Source organism: Hydractinia symbiolongicarpus, chromosome 13 (genome assembly GCF_029227915.1).
Source record: "Hydractinia symbiolongicarpus strain clone_291-10 chromosome 13, HSymV2.1, whole genome shotgun sequence".
NCBI classification, from domain to species: domain Eukaryota; kingdom Metazoa; phylum Cnidaria; class Hydrozoa; order Anthoathecata; family Hydractiniidae; genus Hydractinia; species Hydractinia symbiolongicarpus.
This window is the reverse complement of record NC_079887.1, coordinates 3,737,916-3,760,693: the sequence shown is the minus strand read 5'-3', so window position 1 is coordinate 3,760,693 and position 22,778 is coordinate 3,737,916. Positions and strand designations below refer to the sequence as shown.

At 37.5% G+C, this 22,778-nt stretch overlaps 1 long non-coding RNA gene across 1 annotated transcript in view; it reads right to left on the bottom strand.

The window, feature by feature from the left end:
* LOC130623617 (uncharacterized) overlaps positions 1–16,211 on the bottom strand; it is a 32,178-nt gene extending 15,967 nt beyond the window's left edge. The window contains exon 1 of the long non-coding RNA XR_008981150.1: positions 14,120–16,211. This is a non-coding gene — a long non-coding RNA (uncharacterized LOC130623617). The remainder of the gene's footprint in view (positions 1–14,119) is intronic.
* Positions 16,212–22,778: the final 6,567 nt, after the last annotated feature.

The following is a 22,778-nucleotide window of genomic DNA, read 5'->3' as shown; positions in this document are numbered from 1 at the left end:
TGAAATAATAATATAAAAAATCGTTCGGGAAATGAGTTTACTCCCTGGGTACTTTCTTTGTGTACTTATGACTATACGGGCCGAGTCCGGGATTTACGAGAAATCGCAGGCTTTCCTTTGCCGGCGATTAAACTTCTTTTATTCAGCGTCTCATCAAAAATGAAAACATTTTTGAAAACTACAAGTCTCATGCGTTTTAGTGGTGAAAAGATAATTTAAAAAATCGTTCTGGAAATGAGTTTACTCACAGGGTACTTTCTTTGTATACATTCGACTATACGGGCCGAGTCAGGGATTTACGGGAAATCGCAGGTTTTCGTTTGCCGGCGATTAAACTCCTTTTATTTAGCGTCTCATCAAAAATGAAAACATTTTTAAAAACTACAAGTCTCATGGGCTTTAGTGGTGAAATAATAATATAAAAAATCGTTCGGGAAATGAGTTTACTCCCTGGGTACTTTCTTTGTGTACTTATGACTATACGGGCCGAGTCCGGGATTTACGGGAAATCGCAGGTTTTCCTTTGCCGGCGATTAAACTTCTTTTATTCAGCGTCTCATCAAAAATGAAAACATTTTTGAAAACTACAAGTCTCATGCGTTTTAGTGGTGAAAAGATAATTTAAAAAATCGTTCTGGAAATGAGTTTACTCCCTGGGTACTTTCTTTGTATACTTTTGACTATACGGACCGAGTCCGGGGTTTACGGGAAATGGCGGGTTTTCGTTTGCCGGCGATTAAACTCCTTTCATTCAGCGTCTCATCAAAAACGAAAACATTTGTAAAAACTACATGTCTCATGGGCTTTAGTGGTGAAATAATAACATAAAAAATCGTTCGGGAAATGAGTTTACTCCCTGGGTACTTTCTTTGTATACTTTTGACTATACGGGCCGAGTCCGGGATTTACGGGAAATCGCAGGTTTTCGTTTGCGGGCGATTAAACTTCTTTTATTCAGCGTCTCATCAAAAATGAAAACATTTTTGAAAACTACAAGTCTTATGCGTTTTAGTGGTGAAAAGATAATTTAAAAATTCGTTCTGGAAATGTGTTTACTCACAGGGTACTTTCTTTGTATACATTCGACTATACGGGACAAGCCCGAGATTTACGGGAAATCGCGAGTTTTCGTTTGCCGGCGATTAAACTCCTTTTATTCAGCGTCTCATCAAAAATGAAAACATTTTTAAAAACTACAAGTCTCATGGGCTTTAGTGGTGAAATAATAATTTAAAAAATCGTTCTAGAAATGAGTTTACTCACAGGGTACTTTCTTTGTATACATTCGACTATACGGGACAAGCCCGGGATTTACGGGAAATCGCGAGTTTTCGTTTGCCGGCGATTAACCCTCTTTCATTAAGCGTCTCATTAAAAATGAAAACACTTTTGAAAACTACAAGTCTCATGCGTTTTAGTGGTGAAATAATAATATAAAAAATCGTTCGGGAAATGAGTTTACTCCCTGGGTACTTTCTTTGTGTACTTATGACTATACGGGCCGAGTCCGGGATTTACAGGAAATCGCAGGTTTTCCTTTGCCGGCGATTAAACTTCTTTTATTCAGCGTCTCAACAAAAATTAAAACATTTTTGAAAACTACAAGTCTCATGCGTTTTAGTGGTGAATAGATAATTTAAAAAATCGTTCTGGAAATGAGTTTACTCCCTGGGTACTTTCTTTGTAAACTTTTGACTATACGGACCGAGTCCGGGGTGTACGGGAAATGGCGGGTTTTCGTTTGCCGGCGATTAAACTCCTTTCATTCAGCGTCTCATCAAAAATGAAAACATTTGTAAAAACTACAAGTCTCTTGGGCTTTAGTGGTGAAATAATAATATAAAAAATCGTTCGGGAAATGAGTTTACTCCCTGGGTACTTTCTTTGTGTACTTATGACTATACGGGCCGAGTCCGGGATTTACGGGAAATCGCAGGTTTTCCTTTGCCGGCGATTAAACTTCTTTTATTCAGCGTCTCATCAAAAATGAAAACATTTTTGAAAACTACAAGTCTCATGCGTTTTAGTGGTGAAAAGATAATTTAAAAAATCGTTCTGGAAATAAGTTTACTCCCTGGGTACTTTCTTTGTATACTTTTGACTATACGGACCGAGTCCGGGGTTTACGGGAAATGACGGGTTTTCGTTTGCCGGCGATTAAACTCCTTTCATTCAGCGTCTCATCATAAAAGAAAACATTTGTAAAAACTACAAGTCTCATGGGCTTTAGTGGTGAAATAATAACATAAAAAATCGTTCGGGAAATGAGTTTACTCCCTGGGTACTTTCTTTGTATACTTTTGACTATACGGGCCGAGTCCGGGATTTACGGGAAATCGCAGGTTTTCGTTTGCCGGCGATTAAACTTCTTTTATTCAGCGTCTCATCAAAAATGAAAACATTTTTGAAAACTACAAGTCTCATGCGTTTTAGTGGTGAAAAGATAATTTAAAAAATCGTTCTGGAAAAGTGTTTACTCACAGGGTACTTTCTTTGTATACATTCGACTATACGGGACAAGCCCGGGATTTACGGGAAATCGCGAGTTTTCGTTTGCCGGCGATTAAACTCCTTTTATTCAGGGTCTCATCAAAAATGAAAACATTTTTAAAAACTACAAGTCTCATGGGCTTTAGTGGTGAAATAATAATTTAAAAAATCGTTCTGGAAATGAGTTTACTCACAGGGTACTTTCTTTGTGTACATTCGACTATACGGGACAAGCCAAGGATTTACGGAAAATCGCGAGTTTTCGTTTGCCGGCGATTAACCCTCTTTCATTAAGCGTCTCATTAAAAATGGAAAATTTTTTAAAACTACAAGTCTCATTCGTTCTAGTGGTGCAGAAATAATTTGAAAAATCGCTCGGAAAATCAGTTTACTCCCTGGGTACTTTCTTTATATACATTCAACTATACGGGCCAAGCCTAGGATTTACGGGAAATCGCGGGTTTTCGTTTGCCGGCGATTAAACTTCTTTTATTCAGCGTCTCATCAAAAATGAAAACACTTTTGAAAACTACAAGTCTCATGCGTTTTAGTGGTAAAAAAATAATTTAAAAAATCGTTCGGGAAATGAGTTTACTCCCTGGGTACTTTCTTTGTATACTTTTGACTATACGGGCCAAGCCCGGGATTTACGGGAAATCGCGGGTTTTCGTTTGCCGGCGATTAAACTTTTTTTATTTTGCGTCTCATCAAAAATAAAAACATATTTGAAAACTACAAGTCTCATGCGTTTTAGTGGTGAAAAGATACTTTAAAAAATCGTTCAGGAAATTAGTTTACTCCCTGGGTATTTTCTTTGCATACTTTCGACTATGCGGGCCAAGCCCGAGATTTACGGGAAATCGCGGGTTTTCGTTTGCCGGCGATTAAACCTCTTTCATTCAGCGTCCCAACAAAAATGAAAACATTTTTGAAAACTACAAGTCTCATGCGTTTTAGTGGTGAAAAAATAATTTAAAAAATCGTTCGGGAAATGAGTTTACTCCCTGGGTACTTTCTTTGTATACTTTTGACTATACGGGCCGAGTCCGGGATTTACGGGAAGTCGCGGGTTTTCGTTTGCCGGCGATTAAACTTCTTTTATTCAGCGTCTCATTAAAAATGAAAACATTTTTAAAAACTACAAGTCTCATGCGTTTTAGTGATGAAAAAAAAATTTAAAAAATCGTTCGGGAAATTAGTTTACTCCCTGGGTACTTTATTTGTATACATTCGACTATGCGGGCCAAGCCAGGGATTTACGGGAAATCGCGGGTTTTCGTTTGCCGGCGATTAAACCTCTTTCATTCAGCGTCCCAACAAAAATGAAAACATTTTTGAAAACTACAAGTCTCATGCGTTTTAGTGGTGAAAAAAAAATATAAAAAATCGTTCGGAAAATGAGTTTAGTCCCTGGTTACTTTCTTTGTATACTTTTGACTATACGGGCCGAGTCCGGGATTTACGGGAAATCACAGGTTTTCGTTTGCCGACGATTAAACTTCTTTTATTCAGCGTCTCATCAAAAATGAAAACATTTTTAAAAACTGCCGGCGATTAAACCTCTTGCATTAAGCGTCTCATCAAAAATGAAAACATTTTTGAAAACTACAAGTCTCATGCGTTTTAGTGGTGAAAAAATAATTTAAAAAATCGTTCGGGAAATGAGTTTACTCCCTGGGTACTTTCTTTGTATACTTTTGACTATACGGACCGAGTGCGGGGTTTACGGGAATTGGCGGGTTTTCCTTTGCCGGCGATTAAACACCTTTTATTTAGCGTCTCATCAAAAATGAAAACATTTTTAAAAACTACAAGTCTCATGGGCTTTAGTGGTGAAATAATAATTTAAAAAATCGTTCTGTAAATGAGTTTACTCACAGGGTACTTTCTTTGTATACATTCGACTATACGGGCCGAGTCAGGGATTTACGGGAAATCGCAGGTTTTCGTTTGCCGGCGATTAAACTCCTTTTATTTAGCGTCTCATCAAAAATGAAAACATTTTTAAAAACTACAAGTCTCATGGGCTTTAGTGGTGAAATAATAATATAAAAAATCGTTCGGGAAATGAGTTTACTCCCTGGGTACTTTCTTTGTTTACTTATGACTATACGGGCCGAGTCCGGGATTTACGGGAAATCGCAGGTTTTCCTTTGCCGGCGATTAAACTTCTTTTATTCAGCGTCTCATCAAAAATGAAAACATTTTTGAAAACTACAAGTCTCATGCGTTTTAGTGGTGAAAAGATAATTTAAAAAATCGTTCTGGAAATGAGTTTACTCCCTGGGTACTTTCTTTGTATACTTTTGACTATACGGACCGAGTCCGGGGTTTACGGGAAATGGCGGGTTTTCGTTTGCCGGCGATTAAACTCCTTTCATTCAGCGTCTCATCAAAAATGAAAACATTTGTAAAAACTACAAGTCTCATGGGCTTTAGTGGTGAAATAATAACATAAAAAATCGTTCGGGAAATGAGTTTACTCCCTGGGTACTTTCTTTGTATACTTTTGACTATACGGGCCGAGTCCGGGATTTACGGGAAATCGCAGGTTTTCGTTTGCGGGCGATTAAACTTCTTTTATTCAGCGTCTCATCAAAAATGAAAACATTTTTGAAAACTACAAGTCTCATGCGTTTTAGTGGTGAAAAGTTAATTTAAAAAATCGTTCTGGAAATGTGTTTACTCACAGGGTACTTTCTTTGTATACATTCGACTATACGGGACAAGCCCGGGATTTACGGGAAATCGCGAGTTTTCGTTTGCCGGCGATTAAACTCCTTTTATTCAGCGTCTCATCAAAAATGAAAACATTTTTGAAAACTACAAGTCTCATGGGCTTTAGTGGTGAAATAATAATTTAAAAAATCGTTCGGGAAATGAGTTTACTCCCTGGGTACTTTCTTTGTATACTTTTGACTATACGGACCGAGTGCGGGGTTTACGGGAAATGGCGGGTTTTCGTTTGCCGGCGATTAAACTCCTTTTATTCAGCGTCTCATCAAAATTGAAAACATTTTTTAAAACTACAAGTCTCATGGGCTTTAGTGGTGAAATAATAATATAAAAAATCGTTCGGGAAATGAGTTTACTCCCTGGGTACTTTCTTTGTCTACTTATGACTATACGGGCCGAGTCTGGGATTTACGGGAAATGGCGGGTTTTTGTTTGCCGGCGATTAAACTTCTTTTATTCAGCGTGCCAACAAAAACGAAAACATTTTTGAAAAATACAAGTCTCATGCGTTTTAGTGGTGAAAAAATAATATAAAAAATCGTTCGGAAAATGAGTTTAGTCCCTGGTTACTTTCTTTGTATACTTTTGACTATACGGGCCGAGTCCGGGATTTACGGGAAATCGCAGGTTTTCGTTTGCCGGCGATTAAACTTCTTTTATTCAGCGTCTCATCAAAAATGAAAACATTTTTAAAAACTGCCGGCGATTAAACCTCTTGCATTAAGCGTCTCATCAAAAATGAAAATATTTTTGAAAACTACAAGTCTCATGCGTTTTAGTGGTGAAAAAATAATTTAAAAAATCGTTCGGGAAATGAGTTTACTCCCTGGGTACTTTCTTTGTATACTTTTGACTATACGGACCGAGTGCGGGGTTTACGGGAAATGGCGGGTTTTCCTTTGCCGGCGATTAAACTCCTTTTATTCAGCGTCTCATCAAAAATGAAAACATTTTTAAAAACTACAAGTCTCATGGGCTTTAGTGGTGAAATAATAATTTAAAAAATCGTTCTGGAAATGAGTTTACTCACAGGGTACTTTCTTTGTATACATTCGACTATACGGGCCGAGTCAGGGATTTACGGGAAATCGCAGGTTTTCGTTTGCCGGCGATTAAACTCCTTTTATTTAGCGTCTCATCAAAAATGAAAACATTTTTAAAAACTACAAGTCTCATGGGCTTTAGTGGTGAAATAATAATATAAAAAATCGTTCGGGAAATGAGTTTACTCCCTGGGTACTTTCTTTGTGTACTTATGACTATACGGGCCGAGTCCGGGATTTACGGGAAATCGCAGGTTTTCCTTTGCCGGCGATTAAACTTCTTTTATTCAGCGTCTCATCAAAAATGAAAACATTTTTGAAAACTACAAGTCTCATGCGTTTTAGTGGTGAAAAGATAATTTAAAAAATCGTTCTGGAAATGAGTTTACTCCCTTGGTACTTTCTTTGTATACTTTTGACTATACGGACCGAGTCCGGGGTTTACGGGAAATGGCGGGTTTTCGTTTGCCGGCGATTAAACTCTTTTCATTCAGCGTCTCATCAAAAATGAAAACATTTGTAAAAACTACAAGTCTCATGGGCTTTAGTGGTGAAATAATAACATAAAAAATCGTTCGGGAAATGAGTTTACTCCCTGGGTACTTTCTTTGTATACTTTTGACTATACGGGCCGAGTCCGGGATTTACGGGAAATCGCAGGTTTTCGTTTGCGGGCGATTAAACTTCTTTTATTCAGCGTCTCATCAAAAATGAAAACATTTTTGAAAACTACAAGTCTCATGCGTTTTAGTGGTGAAAAGATAATTTAAAAAATCGTTCTGGAAATGTGTTTACTCACAGGGTACTCTCTTTGCATACATTCGACTATACGGGACAAGCCCGGGATTTACGGGAAATCGCGAGTTTTCGATTGCCGTCGATTAAACTCCTTTTATTCAGCGTCTCATCAAAAATGAAAACATTTTTAAAAACTACAAGTCTCATGGGCTTTAGTGGTGAAATAATAATATAAAAAATCGTTCGGGAAATGAGTTTACTCCCTGGGTACTTTCTTTGTGTACTTATGACTATACGGGCCGAGTCCGGGATTTACGGGAAATGGCGGATTTTTGTTTGCCGGCGATTAAACTTCTTTTATTCAGCGTGCCAACAAAAACGAAAACATTTTTGAAAAATACAAGTCTCATGCGTTTTAGTGGTGAAAAAATAATATAAAAAATCGTTCGGAAAATGAGTTTAGTCCCTGGTTACTTTCTTTGTATACTTTTGACTATACGGGCCGAGTCCGGGATTTACGGGAAATCGCAGGTTTTCGTTTGCCGGCGATTAAACTTCTTTTATTCAGCGTCTCATCAAAAATGAAAACATTTTTAAAAACTGCCGGCGATTAAACCTCTTGCATTAAGCGTCTCATCAAAAATGAAAATATTTTTGAAAACTACAAGTCTCATGCGTTTTAGTGGTGAAAAAATAATTTAAAAAATCGTTCGGGAAATGAGTTTACTCCCTGGGTACTTTCTTTGTATACTTTTGACTATACGGACCGAGTGCGGGGTTTACGGGAAATGGCGGGTTTTCCTTTGCCGGCGATTAAACTCCTTTTATTCAGCGTCTCATCAAAAATGAAAACATTTTTAAAAACTACAAGTCTCATGGGCTTTAGTGGTGAAATAATAATTTAAAAAATCGTTTTGGAAATGAGTTTACTCACAGGGTACTTTCTTTGTATACATTCGACTATACGGGCCGAGTCAGGGATTTACGGGAAATCGCAGGTTTTTGTTTGCCGGCGATTAAACTCCTTTTATTTACCGTCTCATCAAAAATGAAAACATTTTTAAAAACTACAAGTCTCATGGGCTTTAGTGGTGAAATAATAATATAAAAAATCGTTCGGGAAATGAGTTTACTCCCTGGGTACTTTCTTTGTGTACTTATGACTATACGGGCCGAGTCCGGGATTTACGGGAAATCGCAGGTTTTCCTTTGCCGGCGATTAAACTTCTTTTATTCAGCGTCTCATCAAAAATGAAAACATTTTTGAAAACTACAAGTCTCATGCGTTTTAGTGGTGAAAAGATAATTTAAAAAATCGTTCTGGAAATGAGTTTACTCCCTGGGTACTTTCTTTGTATACTTTTGACTATACGGACCGAGTCCGGGGTTTACGGGAAATGGCGGGTTTTCGTTTGCCGGCGATTAAACTCTTTTCATTCAGCGTCTCATCAAAAATGAAAACATTTGTAAAAACTACAAGTCTCATGGGCTTTAGTGGTGAAATAATAACATAAAAAATCGTTCGGGAAATGAGTTTACTCCCTGGGTACTTTCTTTGTATACTTTTGACTATACGGGCCGAGTCCGGGATTTACGGGAAATCGCAGGTTTTCGTTTGCGGGCGATTAAACTTCTTTTATTCAGCGTCTCATCAAAAATGAAAACATTTTTGAAAACTACAAGTCTCATGCGTTTTAGTGGTGAAAAGATAATTTAAAAAATCGTTCTGGAAATGTGTTTACTCACAGGGTACTTTCTTTGTATACATTCGACTATACGGGACAAGCCCGGGATTTACGGGAAATCGCGAGTTTTCGTTTGCCGTCGATTAAACTCCTTTTATTCAGCGTCTCATCAAAAATGAAAACATTTTTAAAAACTACAAGTCTCATGGGCTTTAGTGGTGAAATAATAATTTAAAAAATCGTTCGGGAAATGAGTTTACTCCCTGGGTACTTTCTTTGTATACTTTTGACTATACGGACCGAGTGCGGGGTTTACGGGAAATGGCGGGTTTTCGTTTGCCGGCGATTAAACTCCTTTTATTCAGCGTCTCATCAAAATTGAAAACATTTTTAAAAACTACAAGTCTCATGGGCTTTAGTGGTGAAATAATAATATAAAAAATCGTTCGGGAAATGAGTTTACTCCCTGGGTACTTTCTTTGTGTACTTATGACTATACGGGCCGAGTCCGGGATTTACGGGAAATCGCATGTTTTCCTTTGCCGGCGATTAAACTCCTTTTATTTAGGGTCTCATCAAAAATGAAAACATTTTTAAAAACTACAAGTCTCATGGGCTTTAGTGGTGAAATAATAATTTAAAAAATCGTTCTGGAAATGAGTTTACTCACAGGGTACTTTCTTTGTATACATTCGAATATACGGGCCGAGTCAGGGATTTACGGGAAATGGCGGGTTTTCGTTTGCCGGCGATTAAACTCCTTTTGTTCAGCGTCTCATCAAAATTGAAAACATTTTTAGAAACTACAAGTCTCATGGGCTTTAGTGGTGAAATAATAATATAAAAAATCGTTCGGGAAATGAGTTTACTCCCTGGGTACTTTCTTTGTGTACTTATGACTATACGGGCCGAGTCCGGGATTTACGGGAAATCGCAGGTTTTCCTTTGCCGGCGATTAAACTCCTTTTATTTAGCGTCTCATCAAAAATGAAAACATTTTTAAAAACTACAAGTCTCATGGGCTTTAGTGGTGAAATACTAATTTAAAAAATCGTTCTGGAAATGAGTTTACTCACAGGGTACTTTCTTTGTATACATTCGACTATACGGGCCGAGTCAGGGATTTACGGGAAATCGCAGGTTTTCGTTTGCCGGCGATTAAACTCCTTTTATTTAGCGTCTCATCAAAAATGAAAACATTTTTGAAAACTACAAGTCTCATGCGTTTTAGTGGTGAAAAGATAATTTAAAAAATCGTTCTGGAAATGAGTTTACTCCCTGGGTACTTTCTTTGTATACTTTTGACTATACGGACCGAGTCCGGGGTTTACGGGAAATGGCGGGTTTTCGTTTGCCGGCGATTAAACTCCTTTCATTCAGCGTCTCATCAAAAATGAAAACATTTGTAAAAACTACAAGTCTCATGGGCTTTAGTGGTGAAATAATAATATAAAAAATCGTTCGGGAAATGAGTTTACTCCCTGGGTACTTTCTTTGTGTACTTATGACTATACGGGCCGAGTCCGGGATTTACGGGAAATCGCATGTTTTCCTTTGCCGGCGATTAAACTCCTTTTATTTAGGGTCTCATCAAAAATGAAAACATTTTTAAAAACTACAAGTCTCATGGGCTTTAGTGGTGAAATAATAATTTAAAAAATCGTTCTGGAAATGAGTTTACTCACAGGGTACTTTCTTTGTATACATTCGAATATACGGGCCGAGTCAGGGATTTACGGGAAATGGCGGGTTTTCGTTTGCCGGCGATTAAACTCCTTTTATTCAGCGTCTCATCAAAATTGAAAACATTTTTAAAAACTACAAGTCTCATGGGCTTTAGTGGTGAAATAATAATATAAAAAATCGTTCGGGAAATGAGTTTACTCCCTGGGTACTTTCTTTGTGTACTTATGACTATACGGGCCGAGTCCGGGATTTACGGGAAATCGCAGGTTTTCCTTTGCCGGCGATTAAACTCCTTTTATTTAGCGTCTCATCAAAAATGAAAACATTTTTAAAAACTACAAGTCTCATGGGCTTTAGTGGTGAAATAATAATTTAAAAAATCGTTCTGGAAATGAGTTTACTCACAGGGTACTTTCTTTGTATACATTCGACTATACGGGCCGAGTCAGGGATTTACGGGAAATCGCAGGTTTTCGTTTGCCGGCGATTAAACTCCTTTTATTTAGCGTCTCATCAAAAATGAAAACATTTTTAAAAACTACAAGTCTCATGGGCTTTAGTGGTGAAATAATAATATAAAAAATCGTTCGGGAAATGAGTTTACTCCCTGGGTACTTTCTTTGTGTACTTATGACTATACGGGCCGAGTCCGGGATTTACGGGAAATCGCAGGCTTTCCTTTGCCGGCGATTAAACTTCTTTTATTCAGCGTCTCATCAAAAATGAAAACATTTTTGAAAACTACAAGTCTCATGGGCTTTAGTGGTGAAATAATAATATAAAAAATCGTTCGGGAAATGAGTTTACTCCCTGGGTACTTTCTTTGTGTACTTATGACTATACGGGCCGAGTCCGGGATTTACGAGAAATCGCAGGTTTTCCTTTGCCGGCGATTAAACTTCTTTTATTCAGCGTCTCATCAAAAATGAAAACATTTTTGAAAACTACAAGTCTCATGCGTTTTAGTGGTGAAAAGATAATTTAAAAAATCGTTCTGGAAATGAGTTTACTCCCTGGGTACTTTCTTTGTATACTTTTGACTATACGGACCGAGTCCGGGGTTTACGGGAAATGGCGGGTTTTCGTTTGCCGGCGATTAAACTCCTTTCATTCAGCGTCTCATCAAAAATGAAAACATTTGTAAAAACTACATGTCTCATGGGCTTTAGTGGTGAAATAATAACATAAAAAATCGTTCGGGAAATGAGTTTACTCCCTGGGTACTTTCTTTGTATACTTTTGACTATACGGGCCGAGTCCGGGATTTACGGGAAATCGCAGGTTTTCGTTTGCGGGCGATTAAACTTCTTTTATTCAGCGTCTCATCAAAAATGAAAACATTTTTGAAAACTACAAGTCTCATGGGCTTTAGTGGTGAAATAATAATATAAAAAATCGTTCGGGAAATGAGTTTACTCCCTGGGTACTTTCTTTGTGTACTTATGACTATACGGGCCGAGTCCGGGATTTACGGGAAATCGCAGGCTTTCCTTTGCCGGCGATTAAACTTCTTTTATTCAGCGTCTCATCAAAAATGAAAACATTTTTGAAAACTACAAGTCTCATGGGCTTTAGTGGTGAAATAATAATATAAAAAATCGTTCGGGAAATGAGTTTACTCCCTGGGTACTTTCTTTGTGTACTTATGACTATACGGGCCGAGTCCGGGATTTACGAGAAATCGCAGGTTTTCCTTTGCCGGCGATTAAACTTCTTTTATTCAGCGTCTCATCAAAAATGAAAACATTTTTGAAAACTACAAGTCTCATGCGTTTTAGTGGTGAAAAGATAATTTAAAAAATCGTTCTGGAAATGAGTTTACTCCCTGGGTACTTTCTTTGTATACTTTTGACTATACGGACCGAGTCCGGGGTTTACGGGAAATGGCGGGTTTTCGTTTGCCGGCGATTAAACTCCTTTCATTCAGCGTCTCATCAAAAATGAAAACATTTGTAAAAACTACATGTCTCATGGGCTTTAGTGGTGAAATAATAACATAAAAAATCGTTCGGGAAATGAGTTTACTCCCTGGGTACTTTCTTTGTATACTTTTGACTATACGGGCCGAGTCCGGGATTTACGGGAAATCGCAGGTTTTCGTTTGCGGGCGATTAAACTTCTTTTATTCAGCGTCTCATCAAAAATGAAAACATTTTTGAAAACTACAAGTCTTATGCGTTTTAGTGGTGAAAAGATAATTTAAAAATTCGTTCTGGAAATGTGTTTACTCACAGGGTACTTTCTTTGTATACATTCGACTATACGGGACAAGCCCGAGATTTACGGGAAATCGCGAGTTTTCGTTTGCCGGCGATTAAACTCCTTTTATTCAGCGTCTCATCAAAAATGAAAACATTTTTAAAAACTACAAGTCTCATGGGCTTTAGTGGTGAAATAATAATTTAAAAAATCGTTCTAGAAATGAGTTTACTCACAGGGTACTTTCTTTGTATACATTCGACTGTACGGGACAAGCCCGGGATTTACGGGAAATCGCGAGTTTTCGTTTGCCGGCGATTAACCCTCTTTCATTAAGCGTCTCATTAAAAATGAAAACACTTTTGAAAACTACAAGTCTCATGCGTTTTAGTGGTGAAAAAATAATTTAAAAAATCGTTCGGGAAATGAGTTTACTCCCTGGGTACTTTCTTTGTATACTTTTGAATATACGGGCCAAGCCCGGGATTTACGGGAAATCGCGGGTTTTCGTTTGCCGGCGATTAAACTTCTTTTATTCTGCGTCTCATCAAAAATAAAAACATTTTTGAAAACTACAAGTCTTATGTGTTTTAGTGGTTAAAAAATAATTTAAAAAATCGTTCTGGAAATGAGTTTACTCCCTGGGTACTTTCTTTGTATACTTTTGACTATACGGGCCAAGCCCGGGATTTACGGGAAATCGCGGGTTTTCGTTTGCCGGCGATTAAACTTCTTTTATTCTGCGTCTCATCAAAAATGAAAACATTTTTGAAAACTACAAGTCTCATGCGTTTTAGTGGTGAAAAAAAAATTGAAAAAATCGTTCGGGAAATGAGTTTACTTCCTGGGTACTTTCTTTGTATACATTCAACTATACGGGCCGAGTCCTGGGTTTACGGGAAATGGCGGGTTTTCGTTTGCCGGCGATTAAACTCCTTTTATTCAGCGTCTCATCAAAAATGAGAACATTTTTAAAAACTACAAGTCTTATGGGCTTTAGTGGTGAAATAATAATTTAAAAAATCGTTCGGGAAATGAGTTTACTCCCTGGTTACTTTCTTTGTATACTTTTGACTTTACTGGCCGAGTCCGGGATTTACGGGAAATCGCAGGTTTTCGTTTGCCGGCGATTACACTTCTTTTATTCAGCGTCTCATCAAAAATGAAAACATTTTTGAAAACTACAAGTCTCATGCGTTTTAGTGGTGAAAAGATAATTTAAAAAATCGTTCTGGAAATGAGTTTACTCCCTATGTAGTTTCTTTGTATACTTTTGACTATACGGGCCGAGTCCGGGATTTACGGGAAATCGCAGGTTTTTGTTTGCCGGCGATTAAACTTCTTTTATTCAGCGTCTCATCAAAAATGAAAACATTTTTAAAAACTACAAGGCTCATGGGCTTTAGTGGTGAAATAATAATTTAAAAAATCGTTCTGGAAATGAGATTACTCACAGGGTACTTTCTTTGTATACATTCGACTATACGGGCCCAGTCAGGGATTTACGGGAAATCGCAGGTTTTCGTTTGCCGGCGATTAAACTCCTTTTATTTAGCGTTTCATCAAAAATGAAAACATTTTTAAAAACTACAAGTCTCATGGGCTTTAGTGGTGAAATAATAATATAAAAAATCGTTCGGGAAATGAGCTTACTCCCTGGGTACTTTCTTTGTGTACTTATGACTATACGGGCCGAGTCCGGGATTTACGGGAAATCGCAGGTTTTCCTTTGCCGGCGATTAAACTTCTTTTATTTGGCGTCTCATCAAAAATGAAAACATTTTTAAAAACTACAAGTCTCATGCGTTTTAGTGATGAAAAAAAAATTAAAAAATCGTTCGACAAATTAGTTTACTCCCTGGGTACTTTCTTTGTATACATTAGACTATACGTGCCAAGCCAAGGATTTACGGGAAATCGCGGGTTTTCGTTTGCCGTCGATTAAACCTCTTTTATTAAGCGTCTCATCAAAAATGAAAACATTTTTGAAAACTACAAGTCTCATGCGTTTTAGTGGTGAAAAAAAAATTGAAAAAATCGTTCGGGAAATGAGTTTACTCCCTGGGTACTTTCTTTGTATACATTCAACTATACGGGCCGAGTCCTGGGTTTACGGGAAATGGCGGGTTTTCGTTTGCCGGCGATTAAACTCCTTTTATTCAGCGTCTCATCAAAAATGAGAACATTTTTAAAAACTACAAGTCTCATGGGCTTTAGTGGTGAAATAATAATTTGAAAAATCGTTCGGGAAATGAGTTTACTCCCTGGTTACTTTCTTTGTATACTTTTGACTTTACTGGCCGAGTCCGGGATTTACGGGAAATCGCAGGTTTTCGTTTGCCGGCGATTACACTTCTTTTATTCAGCGTCTCATCAAAAATGAAAACATTTTTGAAAACTACAAGTCTCATGCGTTTTAGTGGTGAAAAGATAATTTAAAAAATCGTTCTGGAAATGAGTTTACTCCCTATGTAGTTTCTTTGTATACTTTTGACTATACGGGCCGAGTCCGGAATTTACGGGAAATCGCAGGTTTTTGTTTGCCGGCGATTAAACTTCTTTTATTCAGCGTCTCATCAAAAATGAAAACATTTTTAAAAACTACAAGGCTCATGGGCTTTAGTGGTGAAATAATAATTTAAAAAATCGTTCTGGAAATGAGATTACTCACAGGGTACTTTCTTTGTATACATTCGACTATACGGGCCCAGTCAGGGATTTACGGGAAATCGCAGGTTTTCGTTTGCCGGCGATTAAACTCCTTTTATTTAGCGTTTCATCAAAAATGAAAACATTTTTAAAAACTACAAGTCTCATGGGCTTTAGTGGTGAAATAATAATATAAAAAATCGTTCGGGAAATGAGCTTACTCCCTGGGTACTTTCTTTGTGTACTTATGACTATACGGGCCGAGTCCGGGATTTACGGGAAATCGCAGGTTTTCCTTTGCCGGCGATTAAACTTCTTTTATTTGGCGTCTCATCAAAAATGAAAACATTTTTAAAAACTACAAGTCTCATGCGTTTTAGTGATGAAAAAAAAATTAAAAAATCGTTCGACAAATTAGTTTACTCCCTGGGTACTTTCTTTGTATACATTAGACTATGCGGGCCAAGCCCGGGATTTACGGGAAATCGCGGGTTTTCGTTTGCCGGCGATTAAACCTCTTTCATTAAGCGTCTCATCAAAAATGAAAACATTTTTGAAAACTACAAATCTCATGCGTTTTAGTGGTAAAAAAATAATTTAAAAAATCGTTCGGGAAATGAGTTTACTCCCTGGGTACTTTCTTTGTATACATTCGACTATGCGGGCCAAGCCCGGGATTTACGGGAAATCGCGGGTTTTCGTTTGCCGGCGATTAAACCTCCTTCATTAAGCGTCTCATCAAAAATGAAAACATTTTTGAAAACTACAAGTCTCATGCGTTTTAGTGATGAAAAAAAAATTAAAAAATCGTTCGACAAATTAGTTTACTCCCTGGGTACTTTCTTTGTATACATTAGACTATGCGGGCCAAGCCCGGGATTTACGGGAAATCGCGGGTTTTCGTTTGCCGGCGATTAAACCTCTTTCATTAAGCGTCTCATCAAAAATGAAAACATTTTTGAAAACTACAAATCTCATGCGTTTTAGTGGTGAAAAGATGATTTAAAAAATCGTTCTGGAAATGAGTTTACTCCCTGGGTACTTTCTTTGTATACTTTTGACTATACGGACCGAGTCCGGGGTTTACGGGAAATGGCGGGTTTTCGTTTGCCGGCGATTAAACTCCTTTCATTCAGCGTCTCATCAAAAATGAAAACATTTGTAAAAACTACAAGTCTCATGGGCTTTAGTGGTGAAATAATAATATAAAAAATCGTTCGGGAAATGAGTTTACTCCCTGGGTACTTTCTTTGTGTACTTATGACTATACGGGCCGAGTCCGGGATTTACGGGAAATCGCATGTTTTCCTTTGCCGGCGATTAAACTCCTTTTATTCAGCGTCTCATCAAAATTGAAAACAATTTTAAAAACTACAAGTCTCATGGGCTTTAGTGGTGAAATAATAATATAAAAAATCGTTCGGGAAATGAGTTTACTCCCTGGGTACTTTCTTTGTGTACTTATGACTATACGGGCCGAGTCCGGGATTTACGGGAAATCGCAGGTTTTCCTTTGCCGGCGATTAAACTCCTTTTATTTAGCGTCTCATCAAAAATGAAAACATTTTTAAAAACTACAAGTCTCATGGGCTTTAGTGGTGAAATAATAATTTAAAAAATCGTTCTGGAAAAGAGTTTACTCACAGGGTACTTTCTTTGTAAACATTCGACTATACGGGCCGAGTCAGGGATTTACGGGAAATCGCAGGTTTTCGTTTGCCGGCGATTAAACTCCTTTTATTTAGCGTCTCATCAAAAATGAAAACATTTTTAAAAACTACAAGTCTCATGGGCTTTAGTGGTGAAATAATAATATAAAAAATCGTTCGGGAAATGAGTTTACTCCCTGGGTACTTTCTTTGTGTACTTATGACTATACGGGCCGAGTCCGGGATTTACGAGAAATCGCAGGCTTTCCTTTGCCGGCGATTAAACTTCTTTTATTCAGCGTCTCATCAAAAATGAAAACATTTTTGAAAACTACAAGTCTCATGCGTTTTAGTGGTGAAAAGATAATTTAAAAAATCGTTCTGGAAATGAGTTTACTCACAGGGTACTTTCTTTGTATACATTCGACTATACGGGCCGAGTCAGGGATTTACGGGAAATCGCAGGTTTTCGTTTGCCGGCGATTAAACTCCTTTTATTTAGCGTCTCATCAAAAATGAAAACATTTTTAAAAACTACAAGTCTCATGGGCTTTAGTGGTGAAATAATAATATAAAAAATCGTTCGGGAAATGAGTTTACTCCCTGGGTACTTTCTTTGTGTACTTATGACTATACGGGCCGAGTCCGGGATTTACGGGAAATCGCAGGTTTTCCTTTGCCGGCGATTAAACTTCTTTTATTCAGCGTCTCATCAAAAATGAAAACATTTTTGAAAACTACAAGTCTCATGCGTTTTAGTGGTGAAAAGATAATTTAAAAAATCGTTCTGGAAATGAGTTTACTCCCTGGGTACTTTCTTTGTATACTTTTGACTATACGGACCGAGTCCGGGGTTTACGGGAAATGGCGGGTTTTCGTTTGCCGGCGATTAAACTCCTTTCATTCAGCGTCTCATCAAAAACGAAAACATTTGTAAAAACTACATGTCTCATGGGCTTTAGTGGTGAAATAATAACATAAAAAATCGTTCGGGAAATGAGTTTACTCCCTGGGTACTTTCTTTGTATACTTTTGACTATACGGGCCGAGTCCGGGATTTACGGGAAATCGCAGGTTTTCGTTTGCGGGCGATTAAACTTCTTTTATTCAGCGTCTCATCAAAAATGAAAACATTTTTGAAAACTACAAGTCTTATGCGTTTTAGTGGTGAAAAGATAATTTAAAAATTCGTTCTGGAAATGTGTTTACTCACAGGGTACTTTCTTTGTATACATTCGACTATACGGGACAAGCCCGAGATTTACGGGAAATCGCGAGTTTTCGTTTGCCGGCGATTAAACTCCTTTTATTCAGCGTCTCATCAAAAATGAAAACATTTTTAAAAACTACAAGTCTCATGGGCTTTAGTGGTGAAATAATAATTTAAAAAATCGTTCTAGAAATGAGTTTACTCACAGGGTACTTTCTTTGTATACATTCGACTATACGGGACAAGCCCGGGATTTACGGGAAATCGCGAGTTTTCGTTTGCCGGCGATTAACCCTCTTTCATTAAGCGTCTCATTAAAAATGAAAACACTTTTGAAAACTACAAGTCTCATGCGTTTTAGTGGTGAAAAAATAATTTAAAAAATCGTTCGGGAAATGAGTTTACTCCCTGGGTACTTTCTTTGTATACTTTTGACTATACGGGCCAAGCCCGGGATTTACGGGAAATCGCGGGTTTTCGTTTGCCGGCGATTAAACTTCTTTTATTCTGCGTCTCATCAAAAATAAAAACATTTTTGAAAACTACAAGTCTTATGTGTTTTAGTGGTTAAAAAATAATTTAAAAAATCGTTCTGGAAATGAGTTTACTCCCTGGGTACTTTCTTTGTATACTTTTGACTATACGGGCCAAGCCCGGGATTTACGGGAAATCGCGGGTTTTCGTTTGCCGGCGATTAAACTTCTTTTATTCTGCGTCTCATCAAAAATGAAAACATTTTTGAAAACTACAAGTCTCATGCGTTTTAGTGGTGAAAAAATAATTTAAAAAATCGTTCTGGAAATGATTTTACTCACAGGGTACTTTCTTTGTATACATTCGACTATACGGGCCAAGCCAAGGATTTACGGGAAATCGCGGGTTTTCGTTTGCCGTCGATTAAACCTCTTTTATTAAGCGTCTCATCAAAAATGAAAACATTTTTGAAAACTACAAGTCTCATGCGTTTTAGTGGTGAAAAAAAAATGAAAAAATCGTTCGGGAAATGAGTTTACTCCCTGGGTACTTTCTTTGTATACATTCAACTATACGGGCCGAGTCCTGGGTTTACGGGAAATGGCGGGTTTTCGTTTGCCGGCGATTAAACTCCTTTTATTCAGCGTCTCATCAAAAATGAGAACATTTTTAAAAACTACAAGTCTTATGGGCTTTAGTGGTGAAATAATAATTTAAAAAATCGTTCGGGAAATGAGTTTACTCCCTGGTTACTTTCTTTGTATACTTTTGACTTTACTGGCCGAGTCCGGGATTTACGGGAAATCGCAGGTTTTCGTTTGCCGGCGATTACACTTCTTTTATTCAGCGTCTCATCAAAAATGAAAACATTTTTGAAAACTACAAGTCTCATGCGTTTTAGTGGTGAAAAGATAATTTAAAAAATCGTTCTGGAAATGAGTTTACTCCCTATGTAGTTTCTTTGTATACTTTTGACTATACGGGCCGAGTCCGGGATTTACGGGAAATCGCAGGTTTTTGTTTGCCGGCGATTAAACTTCTTTTATTCAGCGTCTCATCAAAAATGAAAACATTTTTAAAAACTACAAGGCTCATGGGCTTTAGTGGTGAAATAATAATTTAAAAAATCGTTCTGGAAATGAGATTACTCACAGGGTACTTTCTTTGTATACATTCGACTATACGGGCCCAGTCAGGGATTTACAGGAAATCGCAGGTTTTCGTTTGCCGGCGATTAAACTCCTTTTATTTAGCGTTTCATCAAAAATGAAAACATTTTTAAAAACTACAAGTCTCATGCGTTTTAGTGGTGAAAAAAAAATTGAAAAAATCGTTCGGGAAATGAGTTTACTCCCTGGGTACTTTCTTTGTATACTTTTGACTTTACTGGCCGAGTCCGGGATTTACGGGAAATGGCGGGTTTTCGTTTGCCGGCGATTACACTTCTTTTATTCAGCGTCTCATCAAAAATGAAAACATTTTTGAAAACTACAAGTCTCATGCGTTTTAGTGGTGAAAAGATAATTTAAAAAATCGTTCTGGAAATGAGTTTACTCCCTATGTAGTTTCTTTGTATACTTTTGACTATACGGGCCGAGTCCGGGATTTACGGGAAATCGCAGGTTTTTGTTTGCCGGCGATTAAACTTCTTTTATTCAGCGTCTCATCAAAAATGAAAACATTTTTAAAAACTACAAGGCTCATGGGCTTTAGTGGTGAAATAATAATTTAAAAAATCGTTCTGGAAATGAGATTACTCACAGGGTACTTTCTTTGTATACATTCGACTATACGGGCCCAGTCAGGGATTTACGGGAAATCGCAGGTTTTCGTTTGCCGGCGATTAAACTCCTTTTATTTAGCGTTTCATCAAAAATGAAAACATTTTTAAAAACTACAAGTCTCATGGGCTTTAGTGGTGAAATAATAATATAAAAAATCGTTCGGGAAATGAGCTTACTCCCTGGGTACTTTCTTTGTGTACTTATGACTATACGGGCCGAGTCCGGGATTTACGGGAAATCGCAGGTTTTCCTTTGCCGGCGATTAAACTTCTTTTATTTGGCGTGTCATCAAAAATGAAAACATTTTTAAAAACTACAAGTCTCATGCGTTTTAGTGATGAAAAAAAAATTAAAAAATCGTTCGACAAATTAGTTTACTCCCTGGGTACTTTCTTTGTATACATTAGACTATGCGGGCCAAGCCCGGGATTTACGGGAAATCGCAGGTTTTTGTTTGCCGGCGATTAAACTTCTTTTATTCAGCGTCTCATCAAAAATGAAAACATTTTTAAAAACTACAAGGCTCATGGGCTTTAGTGGTGAAATAATAATTTAAAAAATCGTTCTGGAAATGAGATTACTCACAGGGTACTTTCTTTGTATACATTCGACTATACGGGCCCAGTCAGGGATTTACAGGAAATCGCAGGTTTTCGTTTGCCGGCGATTAAACTCCTTTTATTTAGCGTTTCATCAAAAATGAAAACATTTTTAAAAACTACAAGTCTCATGCGTTTTAGTGGTGAAAAAAAAATTGAAAAAATCGTTCGGGAAATGAGTTTACTCCCTGGGTACTTTCTTTGTATACTTTTGACTTTACTGGCCGAGTCCGGGATTTACGGGAAATGGCGGGTTTTCGTTTGCCGGCGATTACACTTCTTTTATTCAGCGTCTCATCAAAAATGAAAACATTTTTGAAAACTACAAGTCTCATGCGTTTTAGTGGTGAAAAGATAATTTAAAAAATCGTTCTGGAAATGAGTTTACTCCCTATGTAGTTTCTTTGTATACTTTTGACTATACGGGCCGAGTCCGGGATTTACGGGAAATCGCAGGTTTTTGTTTGCCGGCGATTAAACTTCTTTTATTCAGCGTCTCATCAAAAATGAAAACATTTTTAAAAACTACAAGGCTCATGGGCTTTAGTGGTGAAATAATAATTTAAAAAATCGTTCTGGAAATGAGATTACTCACAGGGTACTTTCTTTGTATACATTCGACTATACGGGCCCAGTCAGGGATTTACGGGAAATCGCAGGTTTTCGTTTGCCGGCGATTAAACTCCTTTTATTTAGCGTTTCATCAAAAATGAAAACATTTTTAAAAACTACAAGTCTCATGGGCTTTAGTGGTGAAATAATAATATAAAAAATCGTTCGGGAAATGAGCTTACTCCCTGGGTACTTTCTTTGTGTACTTATGACTATACGGGCCGAGTCCGGGATTTACGGGAAATCGCAGGTTTTCCTTTGCCGGCGATTAAACTTCTTTTATTTGGCGTGTCATCAAAAATGAAAACATTTTTAAAAACTACAAGTCTCATGCGTTTTAGTGATGAAAAAAAAATTAAAAAATCGTTCGACAAATTAGTTTACTCCCTGGGTACTTTCTTTGTATACATTAGACTATGCGGGCCAAGCCCGGGATTTACGGGAAATCGCGGGTTTTCGTTTGCCGGCGATTAAACCTCTTTCATTAAGCGTCTCATCAAAAATGAAAACATTTTTGAAAACTACAAATCTCATGCGTTTTAGTGGTAAAAAAATAATTTAAAAAATCGTTCGGGAAATGAGTTTACTCCCTGGGTACTTTCTTTGTATACATTCGACTATGCGGGCCAAGCCCGGGATTTACGGGAAATCGCGGGTTTTCGTTTGCCGGCGATTAAACCTCCTTCATTAAGCGTCTCATCAAAAATGAAAACATTTTTGAAAACTACAAGTCTCATGCGTTTTAGTGATGAAAAAAAAATTAAAAAATCGTTCGACAAATTAGTTTACTCCCTGGGTACTTTCTTTGTATACATTAGACTATGCGGGCCAAGCCCGGGATTTACGGGAAATCGCGGGTTTTCGTTTGCCGGCGATTAAACCTCTTTCATTAAGCGTCTCATCAAAAATGAAAACATTTTTGAAAACTACAAATCTCATGCGTTTTAGTGGTGAAAAAATAATTTAAAAAATCCTTCGGGAAATGAGTTTACTCCCTGGGTACTTTCTTTGTATACTTTTGACTATACGGGCCGAGTCCGGGATTTGCGGGAAATCGCGGGATTTCGTTTGCCGGCGATTAAACCTCTTTCATTAAGCGTCTCATCAAAAATGAAAACATTTTTAAAAACTACAAGTCTCATGCGTTTTAGTGATGAAAAAAAAATTTGAAAATCGTTCGGGAAATTAGTTTACTCCATGGGTACTTTCTTTGTATACATTCGA